The sequence below is a fragment of the Oncorhynchus keta genome, unplaced genomic scaffold (assembly GCF_023373465.1).
Source record: "Oncorhynchus keta strain PuntledgeMale-10-30-2019 unplaced genomic scaffold, Oket_V2 Un_contig_28293_pilon_pilon, whole genome shotgun sequence".
Lineage (NCBI taxonomy): Eukaryota > Metazoa > Chordata > Actinopteri > Salmoniformes > Salmonidae > Oncorhynchus > Oncorhynchus keta.
Window position 1 is genome coordinate 50,001 of NW_026285957.1, and position 17,500 is coordinate 67,500.

Below are 17,500 nucleotides of genomic sequence, written 5' to 3' on the forward strand. Positions count from 1 at the left end.
TACTGACCTACAGTCTCTACTATACTGACCTACAATACAGTCTCTACTATTCTGACCTACAGTACAGACTCTATTATACTGACCTACAGTCTCTATTATACTGACCTACAGTACAGTCTCTATTATACTGACCTACTGTCTCTACTATACTGACCTACAGTACAGTCTCTACTATTCTGACCTACAGTACAGTCTCTATTATACTGACCTACAGTCTCTATTATACTGACCTACAGTCTCTACTATACTGACCTACAGTCTCTACCATACTGACCTACAGTACAGTCTCTACCATACTGACCTACAGTATCTACTATACTGACCTACAGTACAGTCTCTATTATACTGACAGGACAGTCTCTACCATACTGACCTACAGTCTCTACCATACTGACCTACAGTACAGTCTCTACTATACTGACCTACAGTCTCTACTATACTGACCTACAGTACAGTCTCTACTATACTGACCTACATTCTCTACTATACTGACCTACAGTCTCTACCATACTGACCTACAGTCTCTACCATACTGACCGACAGTCTCTACCATACTGACCTACAGTACAGTCTCTACTATACTGACCTACAGTACAGTCTCTACTATACTGACCTACAGTACAGTATCTACTATACTGACCTACAGTCTCTACCATACTGACCTACAGTCTCTACCATACTGACCTACATTCTCTACTATACTGACCTACATTCTCTACTATACTGACCTACAGTCTCTACTATACTGACCTACAGTCTCTACTATACTGACCTACAGTACAGTCTCTACTATACCGACCTACAGTACAGTCTCTACTATACTGACCTACAGTACAGTCTCTACTATACTGACCTACAGTACAGTCTCTACCATACTGACCTACAGTCTCTACCATACTGACCTACAGTCTCTACCATACTGACCTACAGTCTCTACCATACTGACCTACAGTCTCTACTATACTGACCTACAGTACAGTCTCTACTATACTGACCTACAGTCTCTACTATACTGACCTACAGTCTCTACTATACTGACCTACAGTCTCTACCATACTGACCTACAGTCTCTACCATACTGACCTACATTCTCTACCATACTGACCTACAGTCTCTACCATACTGACCTACAGTCTCTACCATACTGACCTACAGTCTCTACTATACTGACCTACAGTCTCTACTATACTGACCTACAGTCTCTACTATACTGACCTACAGTCTCTACCATACTGACCTACAGTCTCTACTATACTGACCTACAGTCTCTACTATACTGACCTACAGTCTCTACGATACTGACCTACAGTACAGTCTCTACTATACTGACCTACAGTCTCTACTATACTGACCTACAGTCTCTACTATACTGACCTACAGTACAGTCTCTACTATACTGACCTACAGTCTCTACTATAGTGACCTACAGTCTCTACTATACTGACCTACAGTCTCTACTATACTGACCTACAGTCTCTACTATACTGACCTACAGTACAGTCTCTACTATACTGACCTACAGTACAGTCTCTACTATACTGACCTACAGTCTCTACTATACTGACCTACAGTCTCTACTATACTGACCTACAGTACAGTCTCTACTATACTGACCTACAGTACAGTCTCTACTATACTGACCTACAGTCTCTACTATACTGACCTACAGTCTCTACTATACTGACCTACAGTCTCTACTATACTGACCTACAGTCTCTACTATACTGACCTATAGTCTCTACTATACTGACCTACAGTACAGTCTCTACTATACTGACCTACAGTCTCTACTATACTGACCTACAGTCTCTACCATACTGACATACAGTCTCTACTATACTGACCTACAGTCTCTACCATACTGACCTACAGTACATTCTCTACTATACTGACCTACAGTACAGTCTCTACTATATTGACCTACAGTCTCTACTATACTGACCTACAGTCTCTACTATACTGACCTACAACCTCTGCCATACTGACCTACAGTCTCTACCATACTGACCTACAGTCTCTACTATACTGACCTACAGTACAGTCTCTACTATACTGACCTACAGTCTCTACCATACTGACCTACAGTCTCTACTATACTGACCTACAGTCTCTATTATACTGACCTACAGTCTCTACTATACTGACCTACAGTCTCTATTATACTGACCTACAGTAAAGTCTCTACTATACTGACCTACAGTCTCTACCATACTGACCTACAGTCTCTACCATACTGACCTAAAGTCTCTACTATACTGACCTACAGTAAAGTATCTACTATACTGACCTACAGTCTCTATTATACTGACCTACAGTCTCTATTATACTGACCTACAGTCTCTACTATACTGACCTACAATACAGTCTCTACTATACTGACCCACAGTCTCTATTATACTGACCTACAGTCTCTACTATACTGACCTACAATACAGTCTCTACTATTCTGACCTACAGTACAGACTCTATTATACTGACCTACAGTCTCTATTATACTGACCTACAGTACAGTCTCTATTATACTGACCTACTGTCTCTACTATACTGACCTACAGTACAGTCTCTACTATTCTGACCTACAGTACAGTCTCTATTATACTGACCTACAGTCTCTATTATACTGACCTACAGTCTCTACTATACTGACCTACAGTCTCTACCATACTGACCTACAGTACAGTCTCTACCATACTGACCTACAGTATCTACTATACTGACCTACAGTACAGTCTCTATTATACTGACAGGACAGTCTCTACCATACTGACCTACAGTCTCTACCATACTGACCTACAGTACAGTCTCTACTATACTGACCTACAGTCTCTACTATACTGACCTACAGTACAGTCTCTACTATACTGACCTACATTCTCTACTATACTGACCTACAGTCTCTACCATACTGACCTACAGTCTCTACCATACTGACCGACAGTCTCTACCATACTGACCTACAGTACAGTCTCTACTATACTGACCTACAGTACAGTCTCTACTATACTGACCTACAGTACAGTATCTACTATACTGACCTACAGTCTCTACCATACTGACCTACAGTCTCTACCATACTGACCTACATTCTCTACTATACTGACCTACATTCTCTACTATACTGACCTACAGTCTCTACTATACTGACCTACAGTCTCTACTATACTGACCTACAGTACAGTCTCTACTATACCGACCTACAGTACAGTCTCTACTATACTGACCTACAGTACAGTCTCTACTATACTGACCTACAGTACAGTCTCTACCATACTGACCTACAGTCTCTACCATACTGACCTACAGTCTCTACCATACTGACCTACAGTCTCTACCATACTGACCTACAGTCTCTACTATACTGACCTACAGTACAGTCTCTACTATACTGACCTACAGTCTCTACTATACTGACCGACAGTCTCTACTATACTGACCTACAGTCTCTACCATACTGACCTACAGTCTCTACCATACTGACCTACATTCTCTACCATACTGACCTACAGTCTCTACCATACTGACCTACAGTCTCTACCATACTGACCTACAGTCTCTACTATACTGACCTACAGTCTCTACTATACTGACCTACAGTCTCTACTATACTGACCTACAGTCTCTACCATACTGACCTACAGTCTCTACTATACTGACCTACAGTCTCTACTATACTGACCTACAGTCTCTACGATACTGACCTACAGTACAGTCTCTACTATACTGACCTACAGTCTCTACTATACTGACCTACAGTCTCTACTATACTGACCTACAGTACAGTCTCTACTATACTGACCTACAGTCTCTACTATAGTGACCTACAGTCTCTACTATACTGACCTACAGTCTCTACTATACTGACCTACAGTCTCTACTATACTGACCTACAGTACAGTCTCTACTATACTGACCTACAGTACAGTCTCTACTATACTGACCTACAGTCTCTACTATACTGACCTACAGTCTCTACTATACTGACCTACAGTACAGTCTCTACTATACTGACCTACAGTACAGTCTCTACTATACTGACCTACAGTCTCTACTATACTGACCTACAGTCTCTACTATACTGACCTACAGTCTCTACTATACTGACCTACAGTCTCTACTATACTGACCTATAGTCTCTACTATACTGACCTACAGTACAGTCTCTACTATACTGACCTACAGTCTCTACTATACTGACCTACAGTCTCTACCATACTGACATACAGTCTCTACTATACTGACCTACAGTCTCTACCATACTGACCTACAGTACATTCTCTACTATACTGACCTACAGTACAGTCTCTACTATATTGACCTACAGTCTCTACTATACTGACCTACAGTCTCTACTATACTGACCTACAACCTCTGCCATACTGACCTACAGTCTCTACCATACTGACCTACAGTCTCTACTATACTGACCTACAGTACAGTCTCTACTATACTGACCTACAGTCTCTACCATACTGACCTACAGTCTCTACTATACTGACCTACAGTCTCTATTATACTGACCTACAGTCTCTACTATACTGACCTACAGTACAGTCTCTGTTATACTGACCTACAGTCTCTACTATACTGACCTACAGTACAGTCTCTACTATACTGACCTACAGTACAGTCTCTACCATACTGACCTACAGTCTCTACTATACTGACCTACAGTACAGTCTCTATTATACTGACCTACAGTCTCTACTATACTGACCTACAGTACAGTCTCTACTATACTGACCTACAGTACAGTCTCTACCATACTGACCTACAGTCTCTACTATACTGACCTACAGCCTCTACTATACTGACCTACAGTACAGTCTCTACTATACTGACCTACAGTCTCTACTATACTGACCTGCAGTACAGTCTCTACTATACTTACCTACAGTCTCTACTATACTGACCTACAGTCTCTACTATACTGACCTACAGTCTCTACTATACTGACCTACAGTACAGTCTCTACCATAATGACCTACAGTACAGTCTCTGCTATACTGACCTACAGTCTCTACCATACTGACCTACAGTACAGTCTCTACCATACTGACCTACAGTCTCTACCATACTGACCTACAGTCTCTACTATACTGACCTACAGTCTCTACTATACTGACCTACAGTACAGTCTCTACTATACTGACCTACAGTACAGTCTCTACTATACTGACCTACAGTCTCTACTATACTGACCTATATTCTCTACTAACAGCCAATGGTAGTTTAGCACTAATAATGGTTCCTAATAGATCGTCAGTCATAGATGACACCATTTGTTATATCTGCTTATGACATAGTAAATCATGACACCAGTTGTTATAACTGCTTATGACATAGTAAATCATGACACCAGTTGTTATAACTGCTTATGACATAGTAAATCATATTATACTGACAGGACAGTCTCTACCATACTGACCTACAGTCTCTACCATACTGACCTACAGTACAGTCTCTACTATACTGACCTACAGTACAGTCTCTACTATACTGACCTACAGTACAGTATCTACTATACTGACCTACAGTCTCTACCATACTGACCTACAGTCTCTACCATACTGACCTACATTCTCTACTATACTGACCTACATTCTCTACTATACTGACCTACAGTCTCTACTATACTGACCGACAGTCTCTACTATACTGACCTACAGTACAGTCTCTACTATACCGACCTACAGTACAGTCTCTACTATACTGACCTACAGTACAGTCTCTACTATACTGACCTACAGTACAGTCTCTACCATACTGACCTACAGTCTCTACCATACTGACCTACAGTCTCTACCATACTGACCTACAGTCTCTACCATACTGACCTACAGTCTCTACTATACTGACCTACAGTACAGTCTCTACTATACTGACCTACAGTCTCTACTATACTGACCTACAGTCTCTACCATACTGACCTACAGTCTCTACCATACTGACCTACAGTCTCTACCATACTGACCTACATTCTCTACCATACTGACCTACAGTCTCTACCATACTGACCTACAGTCTCTACCATACTGACCTACAGTCTCTACTATACTGACCTACAGTCTCTACTATACTGACCTACAGTCTCTACCATACTGACCTACAGTCTCTACCATACTGACCTACAGTCTCTACTATACTGACCTACAGTCTCTACTATACTGACCTACAGTCTCTACTATACTGACCTACAGTACAGTCTCTACTATACTGACCTACAGTCTCTACTATACTGACCTACAGTCTCTACTATACTGACCTACAGTACAGTCTCTACTATACTGACCTACAGTCTCTACTATAGTGACCTACAGTCTCTACTATACTGACCTACAGTCTCTACTATACTGACCTACAGTCTCTACTATACTGACCTACAGTACAGTCTCTACTATACTGACCTACAGTACAGTCTCTACTATACTGACCTACAGTCTCTACTATACTGACCTACAGTCTCTACTATACTGACCTACAGTCTCTACTATACTGACCTACAGTACAGTCTCTACTATACTGACCTACAGTACAGTCTCTACTATACTGACCTACAGTCTCTACTATACTGACCTACAGTCTCTACTATACTGACCTACAGTCTCTACTATACTGACCTATAGTCTCTACTATACTGACCTACAGTACAGTCTCTACTATACTGACCTACAGTCTCTACTATACTGACCTACAGTCTCTACCATACTGACATACAGTCTCTACTATACTGACCTACAGTCTCTACCATACTGACCTACAGTACATTCTCTACTATACTGACCTACAGTCTCTACTATACTGACCTACAGTCTCTACTATACTGACCTACAGTCTCTACTATACTGACCTACAGTACAGTCTCTACTATACTGACCTACAGTACAGTCTCTACTATATTGACCTACAGTCTCTACTATACTGACCTACAGTCTCTACTATACTGACCTACAACCTCTGCCATACTGACCTACAGTCTCTACCATACTGACCTACAGTCTCTACTATACTGACCTACAGTACAGTCTCTACTATACTGACCTACAGTCTCTACCATACTGACCTACAGTCTCTACTATACTGACCTACAGTCTCTATTATACTTACCTACAGTCTCTACTATACTGACCTACAGTACAGTCTCTGTTATACTGACCTACAGTCTCTCTATACTGACCTACAGTCTCTACTATACTGACCTACAGTACAGTCTCTACCATACTGACCTACAGTCTCTACTATACTGACCTACAGTACAGTCTCTATTATACTGACCTACAGTCTCTACTATACTGACCTACAGTACAGTCTCTACTATACTGACCTACAGCCTCTACTATACTGACCTACAGTCTCTACTATACTGACCTACAGTCTCTACTATACTGACCTACAGTACAGTCTCTACTATACTGACCTACAGTCTCTACTATACTGACCTGCAGTACAGTCTCTACTATACTTACCTACAGTCTCTACTATACTACAGTCTCTACTATACTGACCTACAGTCTCTACTATACTGACCTACAGTACAGTCTCTACCATAATGACCTACAGTACAGTCTCTACTATACTGACCTACAGTCTCTACTATACTGACCTACAGTACAGTCTCTACTATACTGACAGTCCAGTACAGTCTCTACTATACTGACCTACAGTCTCTACTATACTGACCTACAGTCTCTACTATACTGACCTACAGTCTCTACTATACTGACCTATAGTCTCTACTATACTGACCTACAGTACAGTCTCTACTATACTGACCTACAGTCTCTACTATACTGACCTACAGTCTCTACCATACTGACATACAGTCTCTACTATACTGACCTACAGTCTCTACCATACTGACCTACAGTACATTCTCTACTATACTGACCTACAGTCTCTACTATACTGACCTACAGTCTCTACTATACTGACCTACAGTCTCTACTATACTGACCTACAGTACAGTCTCTACTATACTGACCTACAGTACAGTCTCTACTATATTGACCTACAGTCTCTACTATACTGACCTACAGTCTCTACTATACTGACCTACAACCTCTGCCATACTGACCTACAGTCTCTACCATACTGACCTACAGTCTCTACTATACTGACCTACAGTACAGTCTCTACTATACTGACCTACAGTCTCTACCATACTGACCTACAGTCTCTACTATACTGACCTACAGTCTCTATTATACTTACCTACAGTCTCTACTATACTGATACACTATTATACCTACAGTCTCTACTATACTGACCTACAGTACAGTCTCTGTTATACTGACCTACAGTCTCTACTATCTGACCTACAGTACAGTCTCTACTATACTGACCTACAGTACAGTCTCTACCATACTGACCTACAGTCTCTACTATACTGACCTACAGTACAGTCTCTATTATACTGACCTACAGTCTCTACTATACTGACCTACAGTACAGTCTCTACTATACTGACCTACAGTACAGTCTCTACCATACTGACCTACAGTCTCTACTATACTGACCTACAGCCTCTACTATACTGACCTACAGTACAGTCTCTACTATACTGACCTACAGTCTCTACTATACTGACCTGCAGTACAGTCTCTACTATACTTACCTACAGTCTCTACTATACTGACCTACAGTCTCTACTATACTGACCTACAGTCTCTACTATACTGACCTACAGTACAGTCTCTACCATAATGACCTACAGTACAGTCTCTGCTATACTGACCTACAGTCTCTACCATACTGACCTACAGTACAGTCTCTACCATACTGACCTACAGTCTCTACCATACTGACCTACAGTCTCTACTATACTGACCTACAGTCTCTACTATACTGACCTACAGTACAGTCTCTACTATACTGACCTACAGTACAGTCTCTACTATACTGACCTACAGTCTCTACTATACTGACCTATATTCTCTACTAACAGCCAATGGTAGTTTAGCACTAATAATGGTTCCTAATAGATCGTCAGTCATAGATGACACCATTTGTTATATCTGCTTATGACATAGTAAATCATGACACCAGTTGTTATAACTGCTAATGACATAGTAAATCATGACACCAGTTGTTATAACTGCTTATGACATAGTAAATCATGACACCAGTTGTTATAACTGCTTATGACATAGTAAATAATGACACCAGTTGTTATAACTGCTTATGACATAGTAAATCATGACACCAGTTGTTATAACTGTGACATGTAAATATGACACCAACTGCTTATGACATAGTAAATCATGACACCAGTTGTTATAACTGCTTATGACATAGTAAATCATGACACCAGTTGTTATAACTGCTTATGACATAGTAAATCATGACACCAGTTGTTATAACTGCTTATGACATAGTAAATAATGACACCAGATGTTATAACTGCTTATGACATAGTAAATAATGACACCAGTTGTTATAACTGCTTATGACATAGTAAATCATGACACCAGTTGTTATAACTGCTAATGACACAGTTAATCCTGTTCATGACAACTCTACGAAGCTCTACGAAGGGCCTGCTATCAGACATCATGACACCAGTTGTAATAACTGCTACGGTGAGGATAAGAGACAGAGAGATAGACAGAGAGAGAAAGTGAGAGAGAGAGAGAGAGAGAGAGAGAGAGAGAGAGAGAGAGAGAGAGAGAGAGAGAGAGAGAGAGAGAGAGAGAGAAAGAAAGAGAGAGGGAGAGAGAGAGAGAGAGAGAGAGAGAGAGAGAGAGAGAGAGAGAGGGAATGAATGGGAGAGAGAGAGAGAGGGAATGAATGGGAGAGAGAGAGAGAGAGCGAGAGAGAGAATGGGAGAGAGGGGAGAGAGAGAGATAGAACGGGAGAGAGAGAGAATGGGAGAGAGAGAGATTGAATGGGAGAGAGAGACAGGTAGAGAGCGATAGAGCGAGAGAGAGAGAGAGAGAGAGAAAATGGGAGAGAGAGATAGAATATGAGAGAGAGATGGGAGAGAGAGATAGAATGGAGAGAGAGAGATAGAATGGGAGAGAGAGAGCTAGAGAGTGTGAGCGAGAATGAGGAGAGAGAGAGGGATTGGGAGAGAGAGAGAGAGAGAGGGATTGGGAGAGAGAGAGAGAGAGAGGGATTGGGGAGAGAGAGAGAGAGAGAGAGAGAGAGAGAGAGAGAGAGAGAGAGAGAGAGAGAGAGAGAGAGAGAGAGAGAGATTGGGAGAGAGAGAGAGAGAGAGGGCGGGGTGATTTGATACTGAGTTGTATTCTATAACTCTCTGTATTTATGATTACCTGTAGAGGTGTTACAAGAAATTTCATCTGCTGCAAGGAGGATCAAATTATCTCTGCAAGAGAAGATAAGATTCACAATAGCACTGTGCTTTCTGAGGGGAGATCTGGGGAGGGGAGGGAGGAGAGGGGAAGACGGGATGGGGAGAGGCATGGAGGGTAAGGAGGTGGATGGAAGATTCACAATACCCCCTGTGCTTTCTGAGGGGAGATCTGGGCAGGGGGAGGGAGGGAGAGGGAAGACGGGATGGGGAGAGGCATGAAGGGTAAGGAGGTGGATGGAAGATTCACAATACCCCTGTGCTTTCTGAGGGGAGATCTGGGGAGGGGGAGGGAGGAGAGGGGAAGACGGGATGGGGAGAGGCATGGAGGGTAAGGAGGTGGATGGAAGATTCACAATACCCTGTGCTTTCTGAGGGGAGATCTGGGGAGGGGGTAAGACAGGAGGAAAGAGAAGACGGGATGGGGGAGGGAAGTGGGGAGGGAGACGTGGGGGAAGGGAATTGATTCAGAGATAGAGGGGTAGACTATAAAGTGAAGAGGTATAGGGAGAAAGAGGATGATTTAGAGATAGAGGGGTAGAGGATGAAGTGAAGAGGTATGGGGAGAAGAGGATGATTTAGAGATAGAGGGGTAGAGGATGAAGTGAAGAGGTATGGGGAGAAAGAGGATGATTTAGGGATAGAGGGGTAGAGGATGAAGTGAAGAGGTATGGGGAGAAGGATGGGTTGTATTTACTGGGATGAGGGGTAGAGGATGAAGTAATAGAGTTATGGGGAGAAGGAGGACTGGGTTAGTAATATCTACTGTTCCATGTTAAATATCTACATATAACACCACAGTAATATCTACTGTTCCATGTTACCACAGTACTGTCTACTGTTCCATGTTAACACCACAGTAATATATACTGTTCCATGATAACACCACAGTACTGTCTACTGTTCCATGATAACATCACAGTAATATCTACTGTTCCATGTTAACACCACAGTAATGTCTACTGTTCCATGATAACACCACAGTACTCTCTACTGTTCCATGATAACACAACAGTAATATCTACTGTTCCATGTTAACACCACAGTACTGTCTACTGTTCCATGTTAACACCACAGTAATGTCTACTGTTCCATGTTAACACCACAGTAATATCTACTGTTCCATGTTAACACCACAGTAATGTCTACTGTTCCATGATAACACCACAGTAATATCTACTGTTCCATGTTAACACCACAGTAATATCTACTGTTCCATGTTAACACCACAGTAATGTCTACTGTTCCATGATAACACCACAGTAATATCTACTGTTCCATGTTAACACCACAGTAATATCTACTGTTCCATGTTAACACCACAGTAATGTCTACTGTTCCATGATAACACCACAGTACTGTCTACTGTTCCATGTTAAATATCTACATCTAACACCACAGTAATATCTACTGTTCCATGTTAACACCACAGTAATGTCTACTGTTCCATGATAACACCACAGTAATATCTACTGTTCCATGATAACACCACAGTAATATCTACTGTTCCATGATAACACCACAGTAATGTCTACTGTTCCATGTTAACACCACAGTACTGTCTACTGTTCCATGCAACACCACAGTACACTGTTCCACAGTACTGTCTACTGTTCCATGATAACACTGAAGTACTGTCTACTGTTCCATGTTAACACCACAGTACTATCTACTGTTCCATGATAACACCACAGTACTATCTTCTGTTCCATGATAACACCACAGTACTGTCTACTGTTCCATGATAACACCACAGTACTGTCTACTGTTCCATGATAACACCACAGCACTGTCAGTACTCTCTACTGTTCCATGATAACACCACAGTACTATCTACTGTTCCATGTTAACACCACAGTAATATCTACTGTTCCATGTACTATCTACTGTTCCATGTTAACACCACAGTAATATCTACTGTTCCATGATAACACCACAGTAATATCTACTGTTCCATGATAACATCACAGTAATATCTACTGTTCCATGTTAACACCACAGTAATGTCTACTGTTCCATGATAACACCACAGTAATATCTACTGTTCCATGTTAACACCACAGTAATATCTACTGTTCCATGATAACACCACAGTAATATCTACTGTTCCATGATAACACCACAGTACTGTCTAATGTTCCACTGTTCCATGTTAACACCACAGTACTGTCTACTGTTCCATGTTAACACCACAGTAATATCTACTGTTCCATGATAACACCACAGTAATATCTACTGTTCCATGTTAACACCACAGTAATATCTACTGTTCCATGATAACACCACAGTAATATCTACTGTTCCATGATAACACCACAGTAATATCTACTGTTCCATGTTAACACCACAGTAATATCTACTGTTCCATGTTAACACCACAGTAATGTCTACTGTTCCATGTTACAGTAATAAGTAACCTACTGTTCCATGATAACACCACAGTAATGTCTACTGTTCCATGATAACACCACAGTAATATCTACTGTTCCATGATAACACCACAGTACTATCTACTGTTCCATGATAACACCACAGTAATGTCTACTGTTCCATGATAACACCACAGTACTATCTACTGTTCCATGATAACACCACAGTAATATCTACTGTTCCATTCACCACAGTACTGATCCGTGATAACACCACAGTAATATCTACTGTTCCATGTTAAACATGTCTACAGTAATATCCTACTGTTCCATGATAACACCACAGTAATATCTACTGTTCCATGTTAACACCACAGTCAAAGCTCTACTGTTCCATGATAACACCACAGTACTGTCTACTGTTCCATGATAAAGCGCATTCACAGTACTGTCTACTGTAAACTGACTGTTCCATGATAACACAATTACAGTAATATCTACTGTTCCATGATGACACCACTGAGAATGACTGTTCCAGTACTGTCTACTGTTTCAAGAGAACACCACAGTAATATCTACTGTTCCATGATAACACCACAGTAATGTCTACTGTTCCATGATAACACCACAGTAATGTCTACTGTTCCATGTTAAATGTACCATCCTTTACAGGATGTGAAGTTAGAGCAGAGAATCTAATGAGCAACACTTTGGGGCTGACAGGGTGAGCAAGCCCTGCATGTCATCCTTCAGCCCTGTCTGGGGTCCCCTAATGTCACCCCTCCTGCCGCACTCCCTCACTTTGGTTCCACCGCTAAACTCTGTCTTCAAGCTCATTTGATTTAATCAGGGGATTATTGAGAGAGGTACCTGGGTCCGAGAGAGACGCTGATTGGAGCGAGAGAGTGAGAGGTATAGAGCGAGAGAGACAGAGAGGGAGAGAGACGAGAGAGAGGGGGTGAGAGAGAGGTAGACAGAGAGGGGAGGAGAGAGAGGGTGAGAGGTAGAGGTAGAAAGAGCTGAGAGGGGAGAGAGAGAGAGACTGAGAGAGAGGGTGAGAGAGAGGTAGAGAGAGGGGGAGAGAGAGGTAGAACGGGGAGAGCGAGAGAGTGAGAGGTATAGAGCGAGAGAGACAGAGAGAGAGAGAGCGAGAGAGTGAGAGGTATAGAGCGAGAGAGACAGAGAGGGAGAGAGAGAGAGGGGAGAGAAACTGGAGAGGGAGAGAGAGAGAGGAAGGAGAGAGACAGAGAGGGAGAGAGAGAAAGGGAGAGAGACAGAGAGTGGTCGAGAGCACAAGAGAGAGAGGCAGAGAGCGAGAGAGAAACCCACATGAAAAATACGATAGTATTTCTATGGTATAAATACACTGTAGTGTTTTACAGACTTTACTATAATTATCCACTATAGTGTTTTTATATGACTTTACTATAGTATCCACTATAGTGTTTTTACAGACTTTACTATAGTGTATCCACTATAGTGTTTTTTTACAGACTTTACTATAGTATCCACTATAGTGTTTTTACGACTTTGCTATAGTATCCACTATGAGTGTTTTACAGACTTTACTATAGTATCCACTATAGTGTTTTTACATAATTTACTATAGTATCCACTATAGTGTTTTACAGACTTTACTATAGTATCCACTATAGTGTTTTATAACATTACCTATAGTATCCACTATAGTGTTTTTTACAGACTTACTATAGTATCCACTATAGTGTTTTTATAGACATTACTATAGTATCCACTATAGTGTTTTTACAGACTTTACTATAGTATCCACTATAGGTTTTACAGACATTACTATAGTATCACTATAGTGTTTTTACAGACATTACTATAGTATCCACTATAGTGTTTTTTACAGACATTACTATATTATCCACTGTAGTGTTTTTACAGACTTTACTATAGTATCCACTATAGTGTTTTTTACAGACATTACTATAGTATCCACTGTAGTGTTTACAGACTTTACTATAGTATCACTATAGTGTTTTTACAGACTGAAGTCATAAGAACACTACAGTGAAAATGTATTGTGTCACTGTAGTATTTACTGTAGAATACTGTATTATTCACTGTAGTATTTACTGTAGAATACTGTATTATTCACTGTAGTACTTACTGTAGAATACTGTATTATTCACTGTAGTACTTACTGTAGAATACTGTATTATTCACTGTAGTATTTATTTAAAGTATACTGTATTATTTACTGTAGTATTCACTGTGGTATTTACAGTTAACTATCATATAAATACTATATTAAATGAAAACACAAGTATATACTATATTAAATAATGTAGTGTTTTACTGTAGTCTTTAGTGCAGTGCCCCTGCAGTATACTGTAGTCTTTAGTGCAGTGTCTTTGCAGTATAACTGTAGTGTTTACTGACGTGTAGTATTTGAGTGTAGTGTCTTTGCAGTATAACTGTAGTGTTTTACTGACGTGTCTTTTTGTATATATTATATTATATTATCTTTGACATCAAGAGAAATACTAAAGATCTCATTTTCCATAACCTGTAGATAGGTAGGTAGGTAGGTAGGTAGGTAGGATAGGTAGGTAGGTAGGTAGGTAGGTAGGTAGGCATGGGTGGGTGTATGGGTGGGTGGGTGGGCATGGGTGGGGTGGGTACATGGGTGGGTGGGGCAGGGTGGTGGGCATACAGGCAGGCAGGTAGCAGGTGGGCAGGCAGCCAGGCAGGCAGGCATGTGGGCAGGCAGGTGGGCAGGCATGTGGCCAGCCAGGAGCCAGGCAGGCAGGCAGGCAGGCAGGCAGGCAGGCAGGTGGGTGGTGGGGCAGGTAGGTGGGTATGCAGGCAGGCAGGCAGGCAGGCATGCAGGCAGGCAGGAAGCCAGGCTCGGCAGGCAGGCAGGCAGGCAGGCAGGCAGGCAGGCAGGCAGGCTAGGGTAGGTCGGCAGGCAGGTAGGCAGGCAGGTAGATGGGCAGGCAGGTATGTATGTAGGTAGGTAAGGCAGGGCAGGCAGGCTAGCTAGGCTAGGCAGGCATGCAGGCAGGCAGGCAGGGTGCAGGCAGGCATGCAGGTGGGCAGGGAAGCCAGGTGGCAGGCAGGCAGGCAGGCAGGCAGCCAGGCAGGCAGGCAGGCAGTCAGGCAGGCAGGCAGGCAGCCAGGCAGGCAGGCCGGCAGGAGCCAGTGCAGGCAGTGCAGGCAGGCAGGCAGGCAGGCAGGTAGGTAGGCAGGCAGGCAGGGGTGGCAGGCAGCCAGCCAGGTGGCCAGGCAGGCAGGGTGGCAGGCAGGCAGGTAGGTAGGTAGGTAGGTAGGTAGGTAGGTAGGTAGGTAGATAGGTGGTAGGAGGGTAGGTAGTGTAGGTTGGGAGGTAGATAGGTAGTAGGTAAGTAGGTGGGTAGGTAGGTAGGCAAGTAGGTGGTGGGTGGGTGGGTGGGTGGGTGGGTGGGTAGCAGGCAGGTGGGGGGGGCTAGGTGGGTGCAGGCAGGTTGGGAGGCAGGCATGGGTGCAGGCAAGTAGGCAGGGTGGGTGGGTAGGTGGGCAAGTGCAGGTGGGTGGGTGGGTAGGCAGGCAGGTAGGCAGGTAGGCAGGCAAGCAGGCAGGCAGGGAGCCAGGCAGGCAGGCTGGGAGGCAGTGCAGGCAGGCAGGCAAGCAGGGGCAGGCAGGGGCAAGCAGGGTGGCAGGCAGGCAGGTGGGTAGGTAGGCAAGTAGGTGGGTGGGTAGGTGGGGTAGGTAGGCAGGGGCAGGGGTGGGTGGGTGCAGGGGTGGGTGGGTGAGTGGGCAGGCAGGCAGGCAGGCAGGCAGGCAGTAGGTAGGTGGGTAGGTAGGTAAGTAGGTGGCAGGTAGGCAGGTGGGTGGGTAGGTAGGTAGGTAAGTGGGTGGGTAGGTAGGTAGGTAGGTAAGTAGGGTGGTGGGTGGGTAGGTAAGTAGGTAAGTAGGTAGGTAGGTAAGTAGGTAAGTAGGTAGGTAGGTAGGTGGTAGGTAGGGTAACACTGGGTCTGAACGGATGGTCGGCGCTTCTGCTCTTTTCTATGACCTGTAGAGAACACCACATATGGTCTATACTTGGCACACAGGTTTTTCACTTATGGGTGGCACTAATTGTGATATGGGGTGCAAGAAATGGGCAGGGTATACACACATTGAATACTGTAGTTTTTACTGTTTTTTACTGTGGACATTATTACTTACAGAGAGAGGTAGAGAGAGAGAGAGAGAGAGAGTGAGAGAGAGAGAGAGAGAGAGAGAGAGAGAGAGAAAGAGAGAGCGAAAGAGGGACAGAGAGAGAGAAAGAGGGACAGAGAGAGAGAGAAAGAGGGACAGAGAGAGAGAAAGAGGGACAGAGAGAGAGAAAGAGGGACAGAGAGAGAGAGAGAGGACAGAGAGAGATAGAGGTAGAGCAAGAGAGAGAGAAGTAGTGAGAGAGGAGAGAGAGAGAGAGCGAGAGCATGAGAGGGGGACAGAGAGAGAGAGAAAGAGAGAAGAGAGAGAGAGAGAGAGAGAGAGAGAGAGAGAGAGAGAGAGAGAGAGAGAGAGAGAGAGAGAGAGAGAGAGAGAGAGAGAGAGAGAGAGAAAGGCAGAGAGAGAGACAGAGACAGAGAGAGACAGAGACAGAGAGAGGTTGAGCGAGAGAGGTTGAGAGAGAGAGAGGTTGAGGCGAGAGAGAGAGAAGTAGTGAGAGAGAAGGAGAGACAGAGAGAGAGAGGTTGAGCGAGAGAGAGGTTGAGTGAGAGAGAGAGCTACAGAAAGAGAGACGGAGAGCGAGAGATAAAAAATAAGAGGTCCATCTTACCTGTCACCGAATGCAGCAGCTGCTGTGGCGGCAGCAGGCTGAGTATACCTG

At 43.1% G+C, this 17,500-nt stretch overlaps 1 long non-coding RNA gene across 1 annotated transcript in view; it reads right to left on the reverse strand.

Annotated features, from left to right (window-relative positions):
* LOC127923086 (uncharacterized) overlaps window positions 1-17,500 on the reverse strand; it is a 30,650-nt gene that overhangs the window by 13,133 nt on the left and 17 nt on the right. Inside the window, exon 1 of the long non-coding RNA XR_008113274.1 lies at window positions 17,450-17,500. This exon is cut by the window's right edge and continues 17 nt beyond it. This is a non-coding gene — a long non-coding RNA (uncharacterized LOC127923086). The remainder of the gene's footprint in view (window positions 1-17,449) is intronic.